The 23,999-nt window shown below is 45.4% G+C and overlaps 1 protein-coding gene and 1 long non-coding RNA gene across 17 annotated transcripts in view; both read right to left on the reverse strand.

The window, feature by feature from the left end:
• The window catches only part of LDLRAD4 (low density lipoprotein receptor class A domain containing 4), a 383,881-nt gene that overhangs the window by 59,169 nt on the left and 300,713 nt on the right, over positions 1–23,999 (reverse strand). The gene's annotated exons all lie outside the window — the stretch shown is intronic.
• The window catches only part of LOC125755469 (uncharacterized), a 33,716-nt gene continuing 19,351 nt past the window's right edge, over positions 9,635–23,999 (reverse strand). The window contains exons 2-3 of the long non-coding RNA XR_007412104.1: positions 12,431–12,580; positions 9,635–11,306 (exon numbers count right to left, since the gene is read on the reverse strand). This is a non-coding gene — a long non-coding RNA (uncharacterized LOC125755469). The remainder of the gene's footprint in view (positions 11,307–12,430; positions 12,581–23,999) is intronic.

The following is a 23,999-nucleotide window of genomic DNA, read 5'->3' on the forward strand; positions in this document are numbered from 1 at the left end:
TGTTTTTAATGTGAAGGAAAAAATGCTTGTGGTTTTAAAGCTCTATTGTCAGATGTCTGTTGCTCACAATTCCTAGTAGGAATTATACCCAATATAATAGCAAATTCATAGCATTCTAATTGCAGTAAACAACTACGTATCTCCAAGAAACCAAGACATTTTCAAGACGGAGTTCCAAAGCAGCAGTTATCATTTTGTTAATCTAATTTGAAAATAAGCAAATATTCTAATATCTTGGCCAAAAAAAAAAAAAAGGTCTCATAGTTCTATTTTAAAGGGAGAACTTTCTCTACCGACATAACAACTATGATCAGTAAGATGAATTAGAAACCAGCAGAGGAAATTCATTTGCGTTCAGGAGAAAGAGAAAAATGAGCCCGGAGAAAATTCTTGGTTTGGTGGTTAATAGTCTCAAATCTTCAGAAAATTTCAATGCTGAGAAAAAAGGCTTCTAAAAGCTGTATAGAGTTTGAGAGTTTTTATTCTTATGTAGGTAGTTGGGTCTCCTGCAAAAGCATAAATTCCTCAGGGCTCCTGCAATGCCAGAGGAAGACCGCGTTTCTGTGAGCAGGCCCTCCGGGGACGGCCAAGTGTGCAGTTCCACTTCTGGATAAACATGAACCTGAGCAAAATTAGCTATAAGAGCTTCTAAGCCACTAAGCCCGAATAGGTAAAAAGGCCTCATGTCCGTTTTCAACCCATTTACCCCAGGAATTCCAAGCAATTCAGATACCTCTGAAGTAGGACTCTATGGGGTACATACTTTTCTTCCTTTAGGGTTCTCATCTTAGCTGCATTCTTAAGGGCCGACAGTACCTGCAGGAGGGAACATCATTGCTAACACAGTGAGGCTCCATGATGCGGGGAATGGTTAATCCTGACCCAGACAAACCAAACTAACGACCTGAGATGAGTAAAAAGGTCAGTGAACCCCAAACAGGAAAAACTCTGAGAAGTGTTAGCAGCGTTCCTTCCCTTGCGGAATACGGACCAGGCGTGGGCTTGGTTTCCGCCTAGCTCCTCCTCATCAGCCGCGTGACTCTGGGCTTGAGTGTCGTCTGCAGTTCCGTGGGTCCAGCAACACTCTTCAGAGGGATGCCGAACTAACCAAATCTGCAGCACGTACCTAGCACACAGCAAACGTTCAGTAAATCTAAGTACTCCTCCCTTTCCGTGACACTTGCATATCCTTTGGGGCAGATGCTTATAAATAAAAAAGCAAAATAAAACACATTTTTAAAAATCTTCCTTTTTTTTTTTTTTTTCTTTTGGTGAAGGAGACTCACATGTCAAGGACAGTCTATGTAAGACCAGAGTACCACCGTGGTTACTGTCATGGGACCAAGACACACCGTCATCATTCAATACCTAAGAAGCACGCCAGGAACGACTGTTGTATTGAGAACACAAGGAAATGCAAGCCCATCACACCAAGCCGAAGACAAATGTTGGCCTCCACTCTAGTACTGTCCTGGCTTTTCAGAGACAGGGAAGCAAGTAGCTGCACCCCACCTTGTTCAAGGGCCTACCCTATTGCTTCTACACTGACTAGAGCTCCCGTCCTGAGGCTCCTTAGTCTTAGCCGCCAAGTGGGTATGCCTACTAGAGCCCCGGCCTAAGACACCTGTCCCTCCCTCCCAGGTGCCGTGCTGCTGGGGCAGGACCGTGGAGCTGTGTCTGTAGCCCCATTGAGCAGAGCGTGTGGTGGAGAAAATCCAAACACAGGTTTGCCAAATGAATGAAATGATCGACAGGTCGGAGTGCAGCACCCAAAGCTTTTTTTTCTTGATGCTGTATATGATGGCACCCAAGTCTCTTCTGACCAACACTGATGGAACTCTTCCCTTCGGACAGACACAAACCCTTTGGGCTCCAGGCAAACTGCATGACCCGACAAGTGCAGAGGAGCTCCGTCTGAGGAGCTGTGAGAATGGAAAGGACCACGTTTCCTCTCTTCACACAAAACTACGGCTGGGTATAGAATTGCGCTTCGGGGAGTGTAACCGTCTCTTGCCTCCAGCCGAGAAGGGTTCCGCTCACTGCACGACCCACCCTGCAGTGTCATCCCTTTTGTTCCTGTGCCTGTTGACGAGGGAGTACGGGGGAGCAAGGAGGAGAGTCTCAGTGCAGCTGGGCCGCAGGCCCCAGACCAGGCGCCAGGACAGTGGTCCCTCCTGTGTGGCTCCTGGGGGGGCTGCGCCCTGTCCTCACGGGGCTGCTGCGGCCCTGACTGCAGCCCAGTGCACAGAGAGCTCGGTGCTCCTCTGCGGCCCGGGCCTGGGTGCCCCTGGCCTTCCCCTTTATTAGTAGGCAACTGGGAGACCTGAAGGACCCTGCATTACAGAAGCCCTCAGAGACGTACAAAGCCCTCTGGGATATATTTTACGGGGAATTATGGTCACAGAAAGCCTATTTCTTGGGTGGTAGGTCTTTGTTTTACATTAAGACTTTGAGCTCCAATCATAACATGAGATTCCATTGCCTTTACTTTTCAGACAAAGACATAAAGGGTGAGACAGTCCATGTTCCAAAGTAGAAATACAGGCATGGCTGACGTGCATGGAGCAAGTTTCACTACCAAGTCCCACCGGCTGAGCCTCGCTTCTAACGCGTCTTTTTCTTTTCTCTTCTTTTTCTTTCTTTCTTTCTTCTTTCTTTCTTTCTTTCTTTCTTTCTTTCTTTCTTTCTTTCTTCTCTCTCTCTTCTTTCTTTCTTTCTTTCTTTCTTTCTTTCTTTCTTTCTTTCTTTCTTTCTCTTTCTTTCTTTCTTTCTTTCTTTCTTTCCTTTTTTTTTTTTTTTTTTTTTTTTGTAGGGGGATGGTGTGGGCAGAGGCACAGAGAACAAGGACTCTTCAGAGAATTCGGGAGAGTCAAACCTAAGTTGTGCCAAGCCTAAGGAATAACACGTGCCTGGACTCTGACCGCACAAGCTACCGGGAAGTTAGCGAGGGAAGGTTGGACGATGGGACGGTGCTACAGTAGTGAAAGAAGGAATGGTTTCCAGGCAAACTGCCAAATCAGGAGAAACGGGAGGCAGGCGGTGAAGAGAGGGAAGAGATAGCAGGAGCAGGCGAAAGGTCGCTGGGGCCCCTCAGGGTCCATTTACTTGCTGCGGGTAAACACTGACCTAGTTCCCAAGAAGGTTTTAGGTTTGGGTTTTTTTGTGTGTGCGTGTGTGTTTTCGAAAAAAAAAAAAATGGGAGCATATAAATAAGCTGTTTACATTCTCAGGAACACAAAAACTGAGGACAGCAGGTGAGGACAAGGATCTCAGAGCACTGATCCCGCAGGTCTTATCAGAGAAAGCGGAGCAACCCTAACCCAGAGGCAGGCGGCACAGCGACTGGCCTTGGTTTACAGACAGGAGGGAAAACTGCCAGAGATGTGTGATTTACCTTCAGGCACGACAACTTGCTCTTGCTTCCAAAGAGGATACTAGAAAAACAGCCACTTTCTAACCCAGAACGCTACTGCTTATTGGGGGGAGAGGGTCGAATTTCTTTAACTACCAACGGAAAGCATAGGGATGGGAGAGACCCGGTGGCTTGAAAACGGGCTGGCTATGATCTGGCTAAGAGGACTTAGGCCACACTCAGACACTTATTGAGGGTCTTGAAAGGCCGTCTGCTCAGAGATCCTTGAGAAGAGAGATCTGTTTCGTGGCTTTGCCACCGGCCATGGGGCCAGGCATTATGAGAACCATGGATCCTTCTGTTTATCAGCCCAGTAGGCATGAGCATCCATCCCTGCTGCCCTGCTGATGTCAGTGCCCTCAAGGGCTCTATAAGGTAGCTCCGTACCCTACGCTTCAGTTCAGCTGAAAAAACTAACATGGAAAAGCCACTGAAAATGTCATTTCCATCGACTTACCTATCCCTAAATGAGAAAGCTAGCTCTCTTTTACGTCCTTCCTTGTAGCATGTATCTTGAAAGCCATTCTTGCGTGAACAGATTTTTGAGAGTCAGGACACTCAACACTCACTAACCAATAATAACTAAGTTGACCCATAGTCCAACCACCCAGAATCTACCCACCCTTCCCACTAGCATCCGCAGGCAGGGGCTGCTACACAGGTTTTCATCTGGGGTGCCCCACCACCCGCTCAAAATTAAACTGGATTTAACTACCAACCTAAAAAAATGCTCTATGGATTTTTGGTTTAAAGATTTATTAGGTGTTGAGAACGTGCTCATGTTACCAAGATCATCATCAGGTATTCCAAAAACCCCTGAAAGATGGCTGTCATCCCCAATGATAGAAGTGTCCTTTTACTAAAACAAAATAAATAAAGTGAGAAGACCTGGTAAAGCTGTGGGTTCACGGAGTATAAGCTGCCAGGTCTGCCCCCAAGTAGTCAGAAAGGGGAAACAGAGGGTTAAGTCTCTTCCTCTCCTAACAAAGAACTGTACTAGTTACACTAGATCAAGCGAAAGTCTCAATATAGAGGGTAACAGTTGGTTCAAGTTTTACCTTCCCTTCTCGGTCTGATCTATTTTAAGTCTGCAGCAGAGGAAACTTGGCAGCTCGATGTTTCCAAAAGTTAGCATGTCACTTCCCTACTTCAGAGCACATATGAGGGCACAGCCTGGGAAGAACAGAGATTCCTGGGGTGGGAGGAGGGCAGGGGACAACCCACAACTAGCATGTCTTCTAAGTTCATCAATGTCCTATCAACAGCCTTTCCTGAAAGTTTTTTTTTTTTTTAGAGCTGAAATTCACTAAAAATAAATTTGAAAAGAAAAGGCCTTAGGTAAAGGGTGGAGAAAAGGGACAAGATCAGGTTTGACAGTTCAGGTCAGCAGAGCTTGCTGAGAGTTACTTTGTAACTCGAGGTGGCCCATCTGGGCCTCAGGGGTCCAGGATGATGATGACCTTGACAGCCCCTGGACCAAAAACAGCCTAGTTGTCATGTACTCTTTTGACGCCTATGAAGTGGGTAGATTATCACCTTTTTACAGATGCAGAAATGGAAGCTTAGAGACATTAAGCAACTTGCCCAAAGACACATCTTTTAAAAAGAGATGAAACCTGGGGGGGCTCAGTGGTTGATCATGGGCCTTAGACTCAGGTCATGATCCCAGAGTCCTGGTATAGTCCTCGCTTAGGGCTCCCTGCATGGAGCCTGCTTCTCCCTCTGCCTGTGTCTCTGCCTCTCTCTCTGTACCTCTCATGAATAAATAAATAAAATCTTTAAAAAGAAAAGAGAGCGAGAGAGATGAAACCACAGTTTGGAGGCCTGAACCCACTTAACCCCAAAGTTCTCAATCACTCTGTGATTCCAAGGGAAAGAAGGTCTCTGATGTCAGATGGGTGAGTAAAACTGAGGAGCTACAGGATTCTTATTGGATATTTTAGACTTTCCATTTTTTTTTCTTTCCTACTATTACTCATTGTTAGACATCCTTGGTGTTTTTCTCTAGTATAATAATACAATAATTATTTATAATTACAGGAGGATTACATAATCAGAAAAAAATTTCAGGTTCAGCTTCCCAAACTTAATTTCAGATTCATAGTGCATCCTCCTTGCACCGTTATCACTAAAGTAAAGAAATGTATATTTAAAGCCTGATCTTCCCTCATCAAATAAAGGTAAGTTTCAGTGCACGTGCTTGTGAATGGGTGTCCTCACATTCCTGATTTCTCTGAACATGATTCTTGAGCTGTAATTAGGACACCACTCATGATGATGAAGTACCCTTCCAACAAACAACATGACTCCTCTGCTCATCAAGTGTCTCAGCTGCAGTGTTTAATCACACGGCAGGAACCATTTATTTTCTCATATATTTCTCCTTCTTGAAAAATCTCTTAATTATCTCATTTGCTCCAATATAAAAATGGCACTCAAAAATTTAATCACAAGTGCAAAATCATAAGGAGCAGTAAAGTTGCATCTATCATTGAGAAATTTTCAAAATTCCAAATTGTATGACCCGAGGAAAAGTAACTGGGTAGTGCTCTAAGAAGAGTAAAGGACAGTAAGACACAGTAACAGAAGCACATCTTAAAAAGTAAAATTAGTCTTAGTAAAATAAGACTAATTATTGACATACTGTCTCCCAAAATAATTTTAGCTGTTCATTTCAGATAAAAAAATCTGAACACCTTTCAAATAGAGAACCTGACGAACAGCTACCGTGCAGGGTCCTGAATATCTGCTTGAGATATTCCCTGAGACAGTAAGATCTGGAAACTGAGTTTTATCCCCACCCCAAAGGTCACATGACATATCATAGCCATTGTAGAAATCAGGAAATAGGATCAAAACTCTTAGGGAACTTTCCTAAGGTCCCACAGATTGCATGCAGGAAACTTGGGACGAGGCTTACTGCTGTCCTTTATTCCACACAGACCTGAAGTTTCTTTGTTGGGAGAGCCATAGTTGTAGGTCCCAACTAGCTCACAGTTCACCTGCAGGCTCTTCAATGGGTAATTTCAACCACAGCTCCGCATTCTATTTCCTATATTGTTATCAAGCATATCAACAAGAACTACTGCTTCTTGAACACTCAAGACACTTGAAATTGGAGTCTTCTTTAATTAGTAATCTCAACATAAAAGGTTGAGGTTGAAAGAGGGAGCTCAATCTCATGGAGACCCTTTCACAGACAAACCAAGATGAACGCTGATTTCTTACAGGAAAAAAAAAAATTAAATTCAAAAATCATAGATAAAGAGAAAGACTATTGTTTTCCAAAACCAGTCATGTAGTGACCTAAAGATCTTTTAAGTGAGTCACTCAGAATCCTACTGAACCATATCTGAAATCCAAGTCCCTCAGGGTCCTTTAGAAGAGTCGTCAGCCCTACTTCTTCCCACTGGCATGAAGACTGATACTTCGGATGTGGGTCTCTTACAGAGCTGGCCCAAGTCAGTAGCCCCAGCCTGGGGAGTGGGAAACTACTATCTAGAATTCTGAGATCGTGCCAACTTATCTATCACAAACATTTGGGTAGAAGCCACAGAGAAAAACTCAGCAATCAGACAGATGCTTAGTGACTTGGGTAGTCACGTATCTTCTGTAGTCTCACCTGCACCACTTTTGGGAGTATAGCTGGCTTATGCCAGACACAAAATCAAAGGGACACTTTTGTCATAACCTCACCTTAATTCCCTAAAAATAGTTTCCTGGTTCCTCTATTTGTTTTGACACATAAATTTAGAAAGAAAATATAAGAACAAAACAGGAACTGAGGAGTCCCACTTTTTTCCGCTACCTGTTAACATAAAACCTAAAATGTACCCAGTACGCTCACAAATGAGCAGACCAAAGGACTGAACTTCTTCCTTCCTGCTAGGATCCAACACTCAGCCTGGCGGGTTGTGAGGTGGCAGGCTGAACATTTCACAGACGGAAGACTCAGGCATCCTGGTTGGAGGGCATCACGGGACTGCCCAGACATGTGCAGCCATCTCACAAACCACGCGGTCTTTGAGGTAGAAGAGGCTCACGGACTTCTAGTCAATTCCTGGGATGGGGAAGTTGAGGCCGAAAGAAAAGAAGTGACTTAGCCAAGGTCATTGAAAAAGCAACTTGTGGAAGTGCTCTCCCAACTCTGTTTCTTGACACTCAAGCAGTGCGATCCTGGTCTCTAGACCTTAAGGAAATAATAAATACATTATATGTACTCACGCACACACACACATATTTAGAAACTCCAATTCTAGACAAATAGAGGCTGATAATCATGTCGCATTTCTTAGTTGATTGACCTTAAACGTACAACTTGGCTTAAGTATCCAGACATTGTCCATGAATGCTATGTCAGGGTAGGTAACCACCTTTCTAGGTCTCTGCCATTCATTCATATGCCAAGGGAATGAGTAACAGGAGTGGCTACTAGCATTTCAGAGACCCCTGGGATGCAGGTGTTGTTCTAATCACCTACTAAATATTTAAGTCCTCCTTTGTTTTTAGTCAACAATTATGTATTGAGGAAAAAATGAAAATAGGGATTTTTCTCTTTCCTTAAAGAGACATTCACAGCTACTAAAGACTTGTGACTCAATCTAGATTCATTAATTACTTTTATCTATGATGTCATTTCACATGGGTCTTGTGCATAGTGGATACTACTGCGTTCTGGAGTACTGGTAGTGACGTATCTAGTGAGAGTAACACCACTTAACTCCTGAATATTGGCAAGACAGTCCTGAGAAGAAAGGTATCGGAGTATCCACTGGGTAGTTGATGTGCTTCCCAATCCCATGATTGCCCAAGCTTGTGAGATGGTTGGCCGACAACTTTCTGTTGTTGCATGTTGGGGATGGGAGGAGTTACTCTTGGCAGAATAAGGGGGATACATTTATTATATTAAGTCAAATTACATCAGAACACGTATCCTTAGTTACATCTGCTAACAGAAAGTAACACTGGCATATTCTTTGGGAATTCATGTATGATGCTATTATATATTTTTCATAGTTATAATGTATTTAACCATTATACAAACTATTTTGCATTTCTGAGAAAACACTAATATGCAGGATTACTCAAAAACACATGAAATCCCTGTAGGTATCTTTCAGCTAGCCAATAAGCACTTACTATGGAGGCCCTATATGTACCTACCCTACTAGAAATAAAAATTTGCCATATCAAACAACTTTCAGTTGTTACCATATCAAGTGCTGCCCATTATTCAGGTTTTGCCTACATAGATTATAGCTTTCCTTTTTATTGCTGCTTTAATGCTCTATGAGCAAGCTGGAAGTATTGGGTTCAGAACAATGTCTTCTTCCACAATCTTCCTCTTCACATTCCCTTGATACCTGCCCCCTGGTCAGAGAAACCCATGTTAAAATGGGAGCACTCAGGCTAGCACAGGGACCTTGGTTCTTCCCACCCTCAGCACCCCACGGGATCCCATCCTGGGCTGGTCTCCCATGAAGGTCTTCCCACTCTTTGGAACTCATGATCTTGTTTTCTTCTGTCAGAGTGACACCTACTGGGAAGTATGCCTAAATGCAACCCATTCCAGTGGTACAGTCCTACTCCACATTCTCCTTGGTCTATTTTTGTACAAGGGTAAGAATTTCAACCAGCTTGTATAAACACACAAGTTCTGTGACGTGGAGATAAATTTGGCAATGGTTGCTTAGGAACTGACAACAGTGCAATCAATAGGCAGTTCTCCAGAGCACCCTACTCCAACACCTTTTAAAGTGACAATCAAATCTGCAAAAACTGCTCATTATATTTTAATATATAAAATTTCCTTATACTTTGAAAAAACGATTCGATCTTGGTTTTGTTTAAAAATTATTATAATTCAAATTCAAAGCAAATGTAATGAGACTAGTTATCAAGAATTTGGGTATACTGGTGTCTGACTTCTGGGTGCTTCAGCTATTCTGTGACAAGGATGATGATGATGATGATGATGATGATGATGATTTTGAAAATTATAGCTGACACATATATAGTGATTTCTATATGCTAGACTAATGCCATTAATACTAAGACTAATGTCATTTCTTAATTCATTTCTTACCAACTTCTAACCTCCCTATAAAAACCTTTGTTTAAAGGAAACCACTTTTAGATACTAGTTTTTGAGAAGGTCAAGTTTATTTTTTTTTAATTTTTTTTGAAGGTCAAGTTTATATTAAGATCCTTTTCAAGGTATGGGCAAAGTCTAGTAATTGCTTATTATTTTCCTAAAACTGATAAGTGATTTAGAACATCCATGATTTTCGTAACAACATATTGATAGTTATCTTTATTTATATTATAGAGTATTAATCACCCTTTAAAGGATGGTCCCCTGTAGATAAGGTGGTCCCCTGTAGATAAGATATCAATATGTAACAACATATTGATAGTTATCTTTATTTATATTATAGAGTATTAATCACCCTTTAAAGGATGGTCCCCTGTAGATAAGGTGGAATCAGTTTACAGTGGAGAAACTTGACAAACTTTATCTTGGCCAAGTGATCGAGGTCAACATCAACAGCCATAAATTGTCTTGACAGTATAGATCCCAAATCACATGAACAAAGTCTAGGAGGTAATCAGCGACAACCAATCTCCTATCATGGAATTTTCCCAGTATATTCTAATTTCTCCCATTGGCATGTCTTTCCTTACCAGATAAAACTCCTTTTTCCTCAAATGCATCCTTTACCTCTAGAAATCTACTTACACTTAAAAAACAGGGCTTATGTGCTACCTAAGTCATGAAATTGTCTTTGCTCTCTGAGTCGGAAGTTACTACTCTCAAGTTTGTCTATGTGGCTATTTGATTTAGGCTCATAATTCCTCTTTTAATAAAAAGCCTATCTGGGTTCAAGCAGAGCCAAGCACATGAATCCACTTTAACCTCACCTATGTATTCCATATGATGAAAGAGGCGTATACGTTGCAGGTACTCATCTGTCCTCACTGGATCGTAAGGTTCTTGAAAGCAGAGTCTATACCTATCTAATTTCTGTCAACTCAAACTTACTCGTTCCAGTGAGGCCTTGTACATGTTGAAATGACAGTGACCTGTCACAAGAACGTAAGCTCTGTTCACTGAAATTGTTCTCTGATTACCTGGAAATGATAACCAATAGTCTCAGAAATTCAATATAACAATAAACAACATATTTAAATCAAGTCTCCAGCCATGATTTTTTCTACAAAACAATATCACTAATGCTAAAGAAGATGGGCTTTATTTATCCAATTTATGAATATGCAAATTATATATCTTGGCAACTGACTAGTAGGGCAGAAATGCATTCAAAAAGCCATTTGTCTCATGCTTAGGTAGATAATAAATCTAATGCTTTAGAGAGACTTTCATTCTCTATATAATCATGAATTCACAAGGAAAACACGGATGAAGCTATTTAAACGGAATGGGAGAGAAAGATTCACACACAAAAAACTACTTACCATCCCTAAACAATTCCCAAGCTTTAGGCAACCATCTAAGCCTCAATCTTACTCCATCTATAAAATAATTCCATGATATAGTGTGTAAACTTCTTTCAATTTGTAATTTTATATCATCGTCTAATTATAGTGAGTTTCTGTGAGGCACACCTGGCTTACTTAATAGGACAGACCATGAGTTTTTCAACTCAAAGACCAACTGATCTACATTTCTTTGTACCCTAAGGTAACACCTACTGTATACAACAGTATAGAGCTACACAACAAGATTTAGATACTTAGAGTTTGCTTTCTTCTAGCTCATTGCAAATGCAAATTATTTTCAGTAGCCTGAAAATCAACAATTAATCCGATACTGCATTCCACAGGTAAGAGACCATCAAGACGTTTCATCAGAAGTAATCTAGCTGAAAAATTTCTGAAAACAGAAAAAAGAAGAGAAAGATATAAGAAGGAAGGGGAAGACAGGTTGTTACGAATTTTATTGCTGTCTTATTGCAGTTGAACTTAAAATTTTGCATACCAAACTAATTCAGAAAGGTAAGGTAGCATTCAAGTAACCTGACTCTACTGTATGTCTGTATGTCATTCTCCCCTCTTATGGATTACAATTAAAAGAAAATTTAACAGAAGTCCATAGTTTATCTGTATTTCCTTATTTCTTTTAACATAATGTCCTTTTTCTGTTCCAGGGCTCCATCCAGGATACTGCAGTACATTAAGTCACCGTGACTCCTTAGGCTCCTCCTGGCTGTGACTGTTCCTCACGTTTCACTTGTTTCTGGTGACCATGACAGTTCTGAGGAATACTGGTCAGCTATTTTGTAGAATTCTCCTTATTGGGACTTGTCTGATTTTTTTCCCCCTTCATGATTAATGTTATGGGTTTGGGGAAGAAAAGCCATAAAGGCAAAGTGTCATCTTTGTCACATCGTATCACAAGACTACAATATTATAAATACAACTCATGACTGCAGATGCTACCCTTAATCACCTGGCTGTGGCTGCGTCTGCAGTTTTTCTACCGTGAAGTTATTCTTACCCTCCTCCTTTTATACTGTATATTGGAAGGCAGTCATGATGCACAGCCCAAACCTAAGGAGTAAAGAGTTAGGCTACCCTTCCATGCAGGTTAAATATTTATATAAATTACTGATTACCTTTTGAAAATATGCACAAGTGGAGATTACTAACTAAAATATTATTTTTAATGGTCAAGGTACTAAAATTTAAATTCTCTTACAATGGTCCTCAATATCAGTTTTCCCTAAAGGAATTAATTATTAAAAGGAACTATTTGTAGCAAAAACTTAAGTAGGTTTATTTGAAAGTAACTTTGGACACTGAGTCTTTGGTGTCTAGACATTCATGTATAAATTCGCTGTCTACACAATCTGCCTATACGTTACCCTTTCAGGATCATACCTGATATAGAAAGGTGGACTATTGGCAGAAAATATATTTTCTAAAGCTGTATCTTAAGTTAAATGTTTGAAAGAGAACTACCAAACTATGTAACTGGACCTCCTAAGAAAAACATACAGAGGGGCGCCTGGGTGTCTTGGTCAGTTAAGCGTCAGCCTTGGGCTCAGGTTGTGAATCTCGGTGTCCTGGGATGGAGCCACTCGGTTGGAAGCCTGCTCCTCCCTCGCTGTCTGCCTGCCACTCCCCCTGCTTGTGCTCTCTCTCTCTCTGTTAAACAAACAAACAAATATCTTTTTTTTTTTTTTTAAGAAAAACATATATAAAAGCAACTTCTCTTTTACATTCCAGTTATATACACTGCTCTGGATTTTGACCATAAGTTGCAATAGTTTTATGGGGGAATTATTTTATAGGGGAGCAAAAACCAAATTATGTTTTTTGTTCAAGTAACTGAAATACAAGAACATTTATACGAATGCTTGCACTGTCTATGATTCATTCATCAATCTATTGATTCAGTACCATTTATGTGTGAGGGCCTACTGTGTGCCAAGTATCAGGGGAGCAGAGAAAAATAAGATAATTATATGATCTATACAACAAATGGGATTAATTTCCAGCTAAATGACTAGAATAATTGGAAGAAATAAAACATATTAAGAGAGAAAATTGTCTAGGAAGGGACACCTAGATAGAGCCTTGGAGGGTGAGACTTAATAAATCACTGTACAAATGGCAATCTGACTTGCTCCCAGGTCAGAGACCACACTCATCAGAACAGTCAGACTTGCCTCCTGTATTAACACCAAAGGGGAAACCACACTTAAAACACACATCACGACATACGAGTGGTGGCCTAAAGCTATGGTTTTTATATGCAGGATAAGCACTACTATCAACAGTAGAAATGGAGATCGGCCAATGTGTCTGAGCTGGTCACGATTTAAGCAATAAAGGTATCAAAAAACTAAAGATTAATGAAGTTCCATGACTATTAATGGGAATCACCCCCGTTCTTGGCACAGTTCAGGGAACATAATGTTTCAACTTCTGAAAAGGAAAAACTGACATTCAAATCATGCAAATAATTATTTTAGAGGAAACAAACCCTTTTATTAATTCGGGATTTTGCTTACTCTGTAATTGAATTTATTGCTGTGTTAAGAGGCAGTTTGCAGACATATTTTGAGAGTGCCATTCTTTAAAGTCTTGTCTCACATCTTCAGATGCCTTTCTGTCACTCTACCCAGTGTCTAGACACCCAAATTAAATACTTGTAAACCCAGCAACAAACCAAAATGATCCTTGTGCCTTAGATAATGTGTACACAAGGTCACCGACACATAAGTGTACAAATATTTTCAACATTCACCAAACAGGAGACCTTTATTTGTGGATAAAAATATTGATGTTGCTAAGCAATACTGAACAAATCACCAACTCTTAAGTCCTTTTTATTTATTTTCATCTATTTCCCACTCATAAATAATTTAAACACTGTCTGCATATATTTAGACTCAACTAGAACGTCACATTTACTAAAAATATATAATAACAAAATACTAACCACTTACTGTTTTTCAAATCCTTCCTTACAAATATATGGAGGATGGGTGAAGTCTTAACTCACCAAATAATAAAGAAAATAAACAAACCCAAATCAAGTAAGATGATTATGGTTAGTTTCAACCTAACTCTAGGTCCTTTTTTTGCATAGCAAACCCTCAATTTTTCTTAGAGAGATAAGGTCAGGTAAAGAAAATCTATAGGCAATCCCAAACTGAGACTCAGTAAATAACTACATGCACATTCCCTACTAGGGTAGCCAGTGACAAATGAAACTGGCCAAACGTTGATTCTATCACCTTCCAGAAGAGCAGCATCTTCTAAAATTGGGACATACCAGGAAAGGGGAGAGAGTGGAGATCGAAACTCCCCTAGAAGCCAAGGGGACAATTAGCTTCCAACCATTACAAAGTAGTGGGATAACAAGGAGTACCCGGCGCCAACAAAGGCCCAAACCAAACTGTGCAGGAACCACGGAGAGGGCCGGAGTCAAGGAAATATGAACGTGAACCCAGGCTGGGCAGTGTCATGACTCAGGGGCTGAAGGAATCTTGAAGATATGCTCAAAGATGTGCAAACCAGGGCCCAGAAATGGTGCACACGCCATCCAAATTGGTGCGAGGCGGGGGAGACCAGGGCAAGCCAAACGCCCTCCCCACGGCGCTGGGATTCCGCGGCCCCAGCAGCTGGTTACCTGCGCTCCCATGCCCAGGAAGACGCAGAAGGGCTCTGGGACAAGGCTGTCAGACGCCTGAAGACACTCGGGCTCTTGCCCTGTACCGTCACCGGGGCTGTAGGCCCGGGCCCTTGCTTCGTCTCTCAGTGCCTCACTGGCTGGTCTGTCCTACTTCACAAGCCCAAATGCCTTGCAGGTCGGGGCTTCTCAGCCTGCCTGTGCAAGTGCTTTCCTCCCCATTCTCCCCGATTCCCCCTTGGTTAGGGGCCTTCCACCAACCCCTCCTCACAAGTGCTGTGGAACTGTCCACCCTGCTCACCTAACATCACTTCCCCTAACTTCACCAAAGTGTCAGCAACTTCCTTCTGCCCAAGGGTCGCTCTCACTCCCCCTGCAAACCAGGGCACAAGGTCACCTCCTCGCTCTCAGCTCCATCACATACACCCTGTGACAGCTGAGGCTTCGGCCACTGTGCAGGACTCACTGTTCCCACTGTGTCAATATGCGACTCTGGTTCAGGAATCACAACACAAATGATCTGTAAATAGATGAAACATAACATGTGTCCTTTGTAGAAAGAAACCCAACAGGGACACGTACTCTTTATAAGATGACCTTGAAGGGAAGGTCTGTGCAGCTGTCCCGGGACGGGGTGGGCACCCCTGTTACGCCATCAGGCAGGCTCCACTACCGCTCACAGGGGGACGAAGGACCCTGCTCTGTCCTGTGACCACTAGAGGCGAAGTTGAAAATTGGGCGCTGCCAAGAATACTAGGGAGTGGTGCTGGTGATGGTGGTAACGTTGAGACACGCAGAAGTCACGGGCAGGGCCGGTGGAAGACGAGAAGTGCTGACTGCTCCGCTACTTTGGGGTTGAGAAGTCACGTCTCTGGGCACAGATGGAGAACTGGTGTTCACGTCACGAACTACGGCAGGGAGGCCGTGGCTGGGGGTAGTGTGCCAGAGGGTCCCGACCCCGGGCGACGGCATCTACGCACTTCAGAGGGGGCTCAGTGGGGGCGAAGAAGGGGACAAGCCAAACAGGAAATCGGCATCGCTGGACACTGAAGAAAGGACTCACGGTTGACACAAGGGTCAGGAGACACATCCTGGACACCACTTCCAGTGTGATTCCTGAGGTTCTCCAGAACATCCCTGGATCCAGGCGGCCTCCGGGGTCTCTCACCTGCACCCCCTGGAGATGTGGCTTGTGGTCGGCTCCTGGTTCACTCAGTTCTCTTAACCTGATGGTGACATGAATCCTTGCGTAGTTGCTATCACTTGAACCTATTAGGAACACGGCTCAGGAGTTCTCAATCTTTCCAGGTGCCTCAATACAGCTGGTCTAACCCACCGCGCCCAGCACCTTCCTTATGGCTCTTATCACAGATGTTTCCTTTCTTATTGACATCGCGTGCTTCCGTAACACCGATGAACCCAGCCACGTTCCACACCAGTGAGCTTGGGCTTATTCCAAGCCCTTTGTACTTCCCACACAATACTAAGTCTCTCCACCATCCGCTACGGCTTCTAGAATTTTGCATAAACAATCCGCATAACACTCATCAGATGAAGATTTTTCTTTCTTTTTCTTTTCATTTATTCAGAGCGCACATACATGTGAGGAGGGAGCAAGAGAGGGAGAGAGAGAACCTTAAGCAGGCTCCTGCCCAGCGTGGAGACCGATGCAGGGCTTGATCTCGTGATGCTGAGATCAGGACCCAAACCCAAATCAAGAGTGGTATGCTCAACCAACTGAGCCACCCGGACACGCCCAGGTGAAGATTTTTCTTATGCTAGCTTTCTTTTATTTTTTTATTTCATTTATTATTATTTTTAATTTATTTTTTATTGGTGTTCAATTTGCCAACATACAGAATAACACCCAGTGCTCATCCCATCAAGTGCCCCCCTCAGTGCCCGTCCGCTAGCTTTCTTTTATTATAAAAATTCAGCAATTCTGTGAATGGATCCATTTTCCTGTTACACTTTTGCTCAGAGTTGTGTATTTTTTACACTCCTCATGAAGCCATCCCTTATTCTCCCTACAGAACTACTACATTTTGTTGGAAACAAAATGGTACTTTTTGTAGTACTTGTTACGTTCTAAATTTATAATAATCTGTTTTCTTCAAGTCTTATATTAAGTAGATGATAAGCCCATTGGAGACAGCAACTGTGCCTCATTTCTCTTTGTGGACATGGTCAACACACAAAAAAGAATTGCTGAACAAAAACGTGGTGGTTAAAAAAAAAAAAAAACGAAAACGTGGTGGTTGGATGATGGCACGGATGGTTAGAATGATCCATGAGGCAGGTAATATTATCTCCATTTTATAGAACAAATGCAGCTCAGCTGCTCAAGTAGTAATGCCTAAATCTGAATCTAGTGTTACTTGAAAGCAAAATGGGTCTTCTTGACCACTCTGCTGTCCACTTTGGGAGAAAAACTAAGAAAGCAAGAGCTAAACATCTATCTAGAAGCTAACAGATCCCACAGACTAAAGCGAGAGAGTCCTCTCCAGCCCCCAGACACTGTTTGTCTGGAGCAAACGCGGTCAGGGGCAAATTTTAACTCATCCTCCTCCTTCTTCTTTTTTTTTTTTTCGAACTCAATATTCTAATGAGTTTCTTCTTTCTGGTCATCTACTGAACTCCACATCCTCTTCTTTCAGTAGCCACAGCCTTTAATTTTATGTTCCACTCTCATGCTCAAATGTTCAGGTTCAGTTCCCTTCCTTTAGTCGCGTAAAAGCACAATTACGTATTGTTCTTCCATTTAAATGCCTCTGTGAATAAAACAAATTTAACAGAACCACTTGTTCTTTTAGATTTTTATACATAAAGATACTGTGACCTTGAGCTCCCTGACCGGAGGTACCCACAGCACCTTTTAGAAGCTGTACGTCAGCTTATGACCTGGACCAGCTCCCCCCGATCAGCACCGATTCCTCAACCGTGCAACTGATGGTTTCTGAGGAATGAACGCAGCTGTTTTCGTTATGGTTTTAGCCTAAACAAAACTCCAAATTCTTATTAGGAATGTTTAATAAAATCAACAGGGCGTTAAAAGTTGCCAGCAGGGAGCTTAGCAAATTAGATGCTTGCCTGGTGCCTCCCTCTGTGCCTAGATGCAAATATTTCTCATCTTTATGCAGCTTTTCTGAAACATCATAGTGCCACCCCATCCAAGCACCCCCTCCACCCACGTGACTGTGTTTGTAAGGTGCACACCAACATCATTTTACGACAAAAGTGAAACTCAAGTAAGTAGCTGCTTGCTTGAGGGGAGCCAGAAATTCAAGAAGTTGCCCCAGGACTCATGAAATAATTAAAAGAGCCCCACCTTGAGAAGGTAAAATGGAAGCACTCCATATTCATCATGCTGTGCCGTCTAATATTTACCAAGTACGTCATAAAGTGGAGCGACACTGTTAGACATTGAGAGATATTTTTTTTCAACAAGTTTCAGGCATTATTCTTACTCTCAAGTAGTTTGTGCAGGAAGTTAATGTTTTGAATAGTGCTAGCTTTCAGAGAAGCCCAGAATCTGTAATCCCAACTTATGATATAAAAACAACAAAACAAAACAAAACTATGCACTCTGAACAGACGCAACTCAGGTAAATGATGAAATGCTACATATTTTCCTCCTTTTTATCCCAAGACAATTTAACTGAAATAAAGTCAATAACAGAAAGAAGAGCAACACAAGGGAGAGGCATAATTCTCACAGGCATGAGCATGCAAATGTCAACATCTGGGCCCATTTGTAATCTCAGCTAGCATCCATTAATTTCAAGATGCCAAAAAAAAAAAAAAATTACAGCAGCTCGCAGCCTTAGCTCACCATCCAGAACTTCAGATGTTATCTTTTTAAGCGACGTAAATTTCAGGAGAAGGGGATGCCTCCATCAAGGGCAAGGTGGCAATACCACCCGTCCCGGTGAGCTCACGTTACTGAAGCCATGTCACCACCGTTCCTGCCGCTCCGTAGCCCCCGGGGCGAACCCACCCGCAGGTAGGAGCCACGGTCTCCTGTGAGCACTTTCACGAAGCCAGGTGAGCAGTGGAGCGGAGACCAGGTGCCCGCCTAGGACATGATGCCTCACTAGCTCATACTCCGTGACCTCTAAGCCACGGCGAGCAAATGCCTCTTCAGGTAGGACAACAGTTGGTGGCCTTCCCTCCAGGATGCCGAGCAAACGCATCGATGTGATTCGTTACATCGAACTGCGGCGGGGTTTGTGGTATTTAAAAAAAAAAAAAAAATGACCATCTTCAGCCGTTTACTGCTGAGCCATTTCACTATTAGGCAAACCACTCCCGACTCCCGAGCAGCACAGGGCAATTACACTCTGGGAGAGTGGAGTCTGGAATGTTCCTTGGCAGAGCCTTCCTTGCTGCCTCCCTTCCCCTCTACCCACAGCTCTGAAGAGCTCTGAGCACCGACAGAGACAGTCCCCACGTCTCCATCTGCGCAGGTGAATCTGTTCCTCTGCCTCAGCTGCTCTCACACGCCTGCTGAGCCCCCAACAGAACGGCAGAGGCTGACCCGTGAGCCCTAATCCCGAAAGGCCTCCCAGCTCCAACAGAAATGCTCATTTGCCAGGTGGGAGAAGCGAGGCCCCGAAAGGGAGGCAATGGGCTGGTGATGGCACAGTGGTAGTGACGGCGTCGCAGCCCCATCCTCTCATGCCAATACCATTCCATCCCAGCTTTGGGTCTAAGGTGACTCCACAACTACAACTACAAACGAGACCAAATGACTACATTGCCTGGGCTCTTCATGACCCTACAAATGAGACCAAATGACTCCATCCACTGGGCTCTTCACAACCCTACAAATGAGACCAAATGACTCCATGGACTGGGCTCTTCACAACCCTACAAATGAGACCAAATGACTCCATCCTCTGGGCTCTTCACAACCCTACAAATGAGACCGAATGACTCCATGGACTGGGCTCTTCACAACCCTACAAATGAGACCAAATGACTCCATCCTCTGGGCTCTTCACAACCCTACAAACGAGACCAAATGACTCCATCCTCTGGGCTCTTCACAACCCTACAAATGAGACCAAATGACTCCATGGATGGGGCTCTTCACAACCCTACAAATGAGACCAAATGACTCCATCCACTGGGCTCTTCACAATCCTACAAATGAGACCAAATGACTCCATCCACTGGGCTCTTCACAATCTTACAAATGAGACCAAATGACTCCATCCTCTGGGCTCTTCACAACCCTACAAATGAGACCAAATGACTCCATGGATGGGGCTCTTCACAACCCTACAAACGAGACCAAATGACTCCATGGATGGGGCTCTTCACAACCCTACAAATGAGACCAAATGACTCCATCCACTGGGCTCTTCACAATCCTACAAATGAGATCAAATGACTCCATCCACTGGGCTCTTCACAACCCTACAAACGAGACCAAATGACTCCATGGACTGGGCTCTTCACAACCCTACAAATGAGACCAAATGACTCCATGGACTGGGGCTCTTCACAACCCTACAAACGAGACCAAATGACTCCATGGACTGGGCTCTTCACAACCCTACAAACGAGACCAAATGACTCTATGGACTGGGCTCTTCACAAGCCTACAAATGAGACCAAATGACTCCATGGATGGGGCTCTTCACAACCCTACAAATGAGACCAAATGACTCCATCCACTGGGCTCTTCACAATCCTACAAATGAGACCAAATGACTCCATCCACTGGGCTCTTCACAATCTTACAAATGAGACCAAATGACTCCATCCACTGGGCTCTTCACAATCCTACAAATGAGACCAAATGACTCCATCCACTGGGCTCTTCACAATCTTACAAATGAGACCAAATGACTCCATCCACTGGGCTCTTCACAACCCTACAAATGAGACCAAATGACTCCATGGATGGGGCTCTTCACAACCCTACAAACGAGACCAAATGACTCCATGGATGGGGCTCTTCACAACCCTACAAATGAGACCAAATGACTCCATCCTCTGGGCTCTTCACAACCCTACAAATGAGACCAAATGACTCCATCCTCTGGGCTCTTCACAACCCTACAAATGAGACCAAATGACTTCATGGACTGGGCTCTTCACAACCCTACAAATGAGACCAAATGACTCCATCCTCTGGGCTCTTCACAACCCTACAAATGAGACCAAATGACTCCATCCTCTGGGCTCTTCACAACCCTACAAATGAGACCAAATGACTCCATCCTCTGGGCTCTTCACAACCCTACAAATGAGACCAAATGACTCCATGGATGGGGCTCTTCACAACCCTACAAATGAGACCAAATGACTCCATCCACTGGGCTCTTCACAATCCTACAAATGAGACCAAATGACTCCATCCACTGGGCTCTTCACAACCCTACAAACGAGACCAAATGACTCCATGGATGGGGCTCTTCACAACCCTACAAATGAGACCAAATGACTCCATCCACTGGGCTCTTCACAATCCTACAAATGAGACCAAATGACTCCATCCACTGGGCTCTTCACAACCCTACAAACGAGACCAAATGACTCCATGGATGGGGCTCTTCACAACCCTACAAATGAGACCAAATGACTCCATCCACTGGGCTCTTCACAATCCTACAAATGAGACCAAATGACTCCATCCACTGGGCTCTTCACAACCCTACAAACGAGACCAAATGACTCCATGGACTGGGCTCTTCACAACCCTACAAACGAGACCAAATGACTCCATGGACTGGGCTCTTCACAACCCTACAAATGAGACCAAATGACTCCATGGACTGGGCTCTTCACAACCCTACAAACGAGACCAAATGACTCCATGCCACTGGGCTCTTCACAAGCCTACAAATGAGACCAAATGACTCCATCCACTGGGCTCTTCACAAGCCCAGCCTTGTTCGACTGGCGCTCCCTGCCTTTCAAGAGACATGAACGGGCATCTCTCTGAATGGTTCAACCCACTACCAGCTGAACACATCAGGCACCAAGCACTCGGTGCAATCCATCCGTTTCCTTCCCTGCATAACATCTCCCATCTCTTCCCTGCCTTTCCCGTTTCATCAGTCCCTTCTCTGCCCCGTGGCTCACTTGTCACTGACAAATACGATGCGCCGTGGACTGCTGCACGCACGTCACATCAGAGGGCAACCGGGGTTGCTTCTGGTACTGAACACACTAGTGCACAACGGAGAAGGCCACTGCTGAATCCCAAGGGGGCTAAGGTAAGATTACATGGAACCACTGTCCTTGGGCACACAGTGCATGCAGCATCCCTGAATAGGTCTTCATCTGCAGAAGTTTACACTTGATCAGATTTATATCTTCCCGTACTTCAAGTCGTGGTTCAGCCTGAATTTTTGTTCTGCCAAAAGGATTTCCTTATACAGAATTTGGATAATATGGAGCAAATTTGGATAATATGGAGCAAAGCTCCCCAAGAGTCCCTTTGTCTTCCCTAAGTAGAGCTCTTGGATTCCAGGCATGTGGTCCCACGTGCTTGAGCAGCGGGCAGCCCCACTGTGTGCCCGGGGAGCGCGGCGAGACACAGACTACCCAAGTCCCAGAACCCTCCCCCTCACACCCCATCCTCAGTGTCCGCGAGGGCCATGCGTCTGGGCAATTGTGGCCACGAAGAAGAAAATCCTTCCCATGCCTTCTTCCCCCAGCTAAGAGACCCTGGAGGAGCCCCGATGGATGAGCGAGAATGGTCTGAGTACGAAGCCTCGGCGCTGACGTCACACGACGGTGCTGACGTTCTAGGAAAGTTTACTGCATCCCTTATCTCGGAATATCTCCGATTCCAAAAGTAATACCTGCTCACCGTAGAAAATGTGAAAAATACAGATAAGCATGTAAAGAGACACAAGAACTGTTACCCCCGCTACCTCGGACGTCCCGAGATGTTTCAGTCAAACCCCGTGTCCTTGGCAACCTCTGAAGCTGCACCCACCCTGTTGGCCTGTGAGACATTGCTACTTTATTATTTTTTTTAAAAAAACATTTTATTTATTTATTCATGAGAGACAGAGAGAGAGAGAGAGGCAGAGACCCAGGCAGAGGGAAACGCAGGCCCCACGCAGGGACCCAACGCAGGACTCGATCCCGGGACCCGGGTCATGGCCTGGGCCGCAGGCGGCGCTAACCGCTGGCTGCGGCGGCCCATGTCGCTACCTCATGCAGCTTCTCTGTCCTCTGCAGGTTTCGGGGCCCAGACGCTCAGCTAAATATCCGTAGTCCGGGTGAGGTGCCTGTGGGCCGAGGGCTGGGCTGCCGGGCGCAGGGGCTCCCAGCAGGTGCTCTGCGGCCCCACGCAGGCCGCCGCCGCCAGTTCCCACTCCCAGGAGCCGCTCACGGCCAGTCCATTTCTGGGCGGCTTCGGGGAGTCGGTCTGTAGGCGATTTCGTGACTTCCCGCCTCCTGACGAGGCCCCCGTGTCCGTGGTTCCCCGGGAGCTGGCGTCGCAGTGGGCCCAGGGCCCGTCCCGCAGCCTCGGGCGGCTGCTCGGGCCGGGGCGCCGCGGCTCCTGCTGTGCCTGCCAGGCCGTGTGCCCAGCCGCGTGGCCAGCCGTGACCCGGTGGCGCGTCCCCACGCTGGGCCCCTGACCGGAGCGCTGCCGGCACAGGGCCCAGCCGGGCAGTGCGGGGCAAGGGCCCATTGTCCCGCGGCTCCTGGCCTCCCTCCGAGTGTGATTTCGGGAAGCCGCGAGGCCCACGCAGGCCACGGGCAGCAGCCACAGGTCGGCCCAGGTGGCCCCGTTTAACCCCGCAGCCTACCCGACGGGCCGGCGGGCTTCCCTGGGGCACAGGGCAGCCGAGTGGGGTCCCCACGAGCCCGCAGGCCGCGCCTGTCCAGCCCACGGGCCCCAGGACTGCCCAGCGGAGCCGAGACGTGGGCCCCGAAGCCCGCACAGGCCTCCCCACAGGCCGGACCCCCGCGGCCAGTCCCGAGGCCCGACGGCAGCACTTGGCTCCCTGTCGAAAGGGCCTGTCCTTGCACTCAGCCTGTTGGGGCCCCTTCAGGGGACCCCGGGCTGTTGAGAGCCTTCCACGGCCCATGCCACGTCCCTCACCCGCCACCAGCCACCACCCCATGGACAGGAGCGCCGGGCACCCGGCCCACGGGCTCAGGAGCATGGCACGAGGTCAGGAGGGAAGGAGCCAGACGGTCGGGAAGCTCAGGAGGCTGCGCCCCACGAGGTTCACGGCGGAGGGGAGGCTGCGGGCCCAGGCTGGGGGGGTCGAGGGCCTGGCGCCAGCCCAGCCCGACTCCGTGCTGCCCCCGGACGCCCCGGGACACGCGGGGCGGGCTGCCCGACTGTGCCCTCGTTACCCGCGCCTGCCGGGCGAGCTCGCAGGGAGGCCGGGGCCCGAGCCGGGAGCCCCTCGGTCCGCGGCGGCCAGCACGGCAGGGGCACCCCAC

Source organism: Canis lupus, chromosome 1 (genome assembly GCF_003254725.2).
Source record: "Canis lupus dingo isolate Sandy chromosome 1, ASM325472v2, whole genome shotgun sequence".
NCBI lineage: Eukaryota > Metazoa > Chordata > Mammalia > Carnivora > Canidae > Canis > Canis lupus.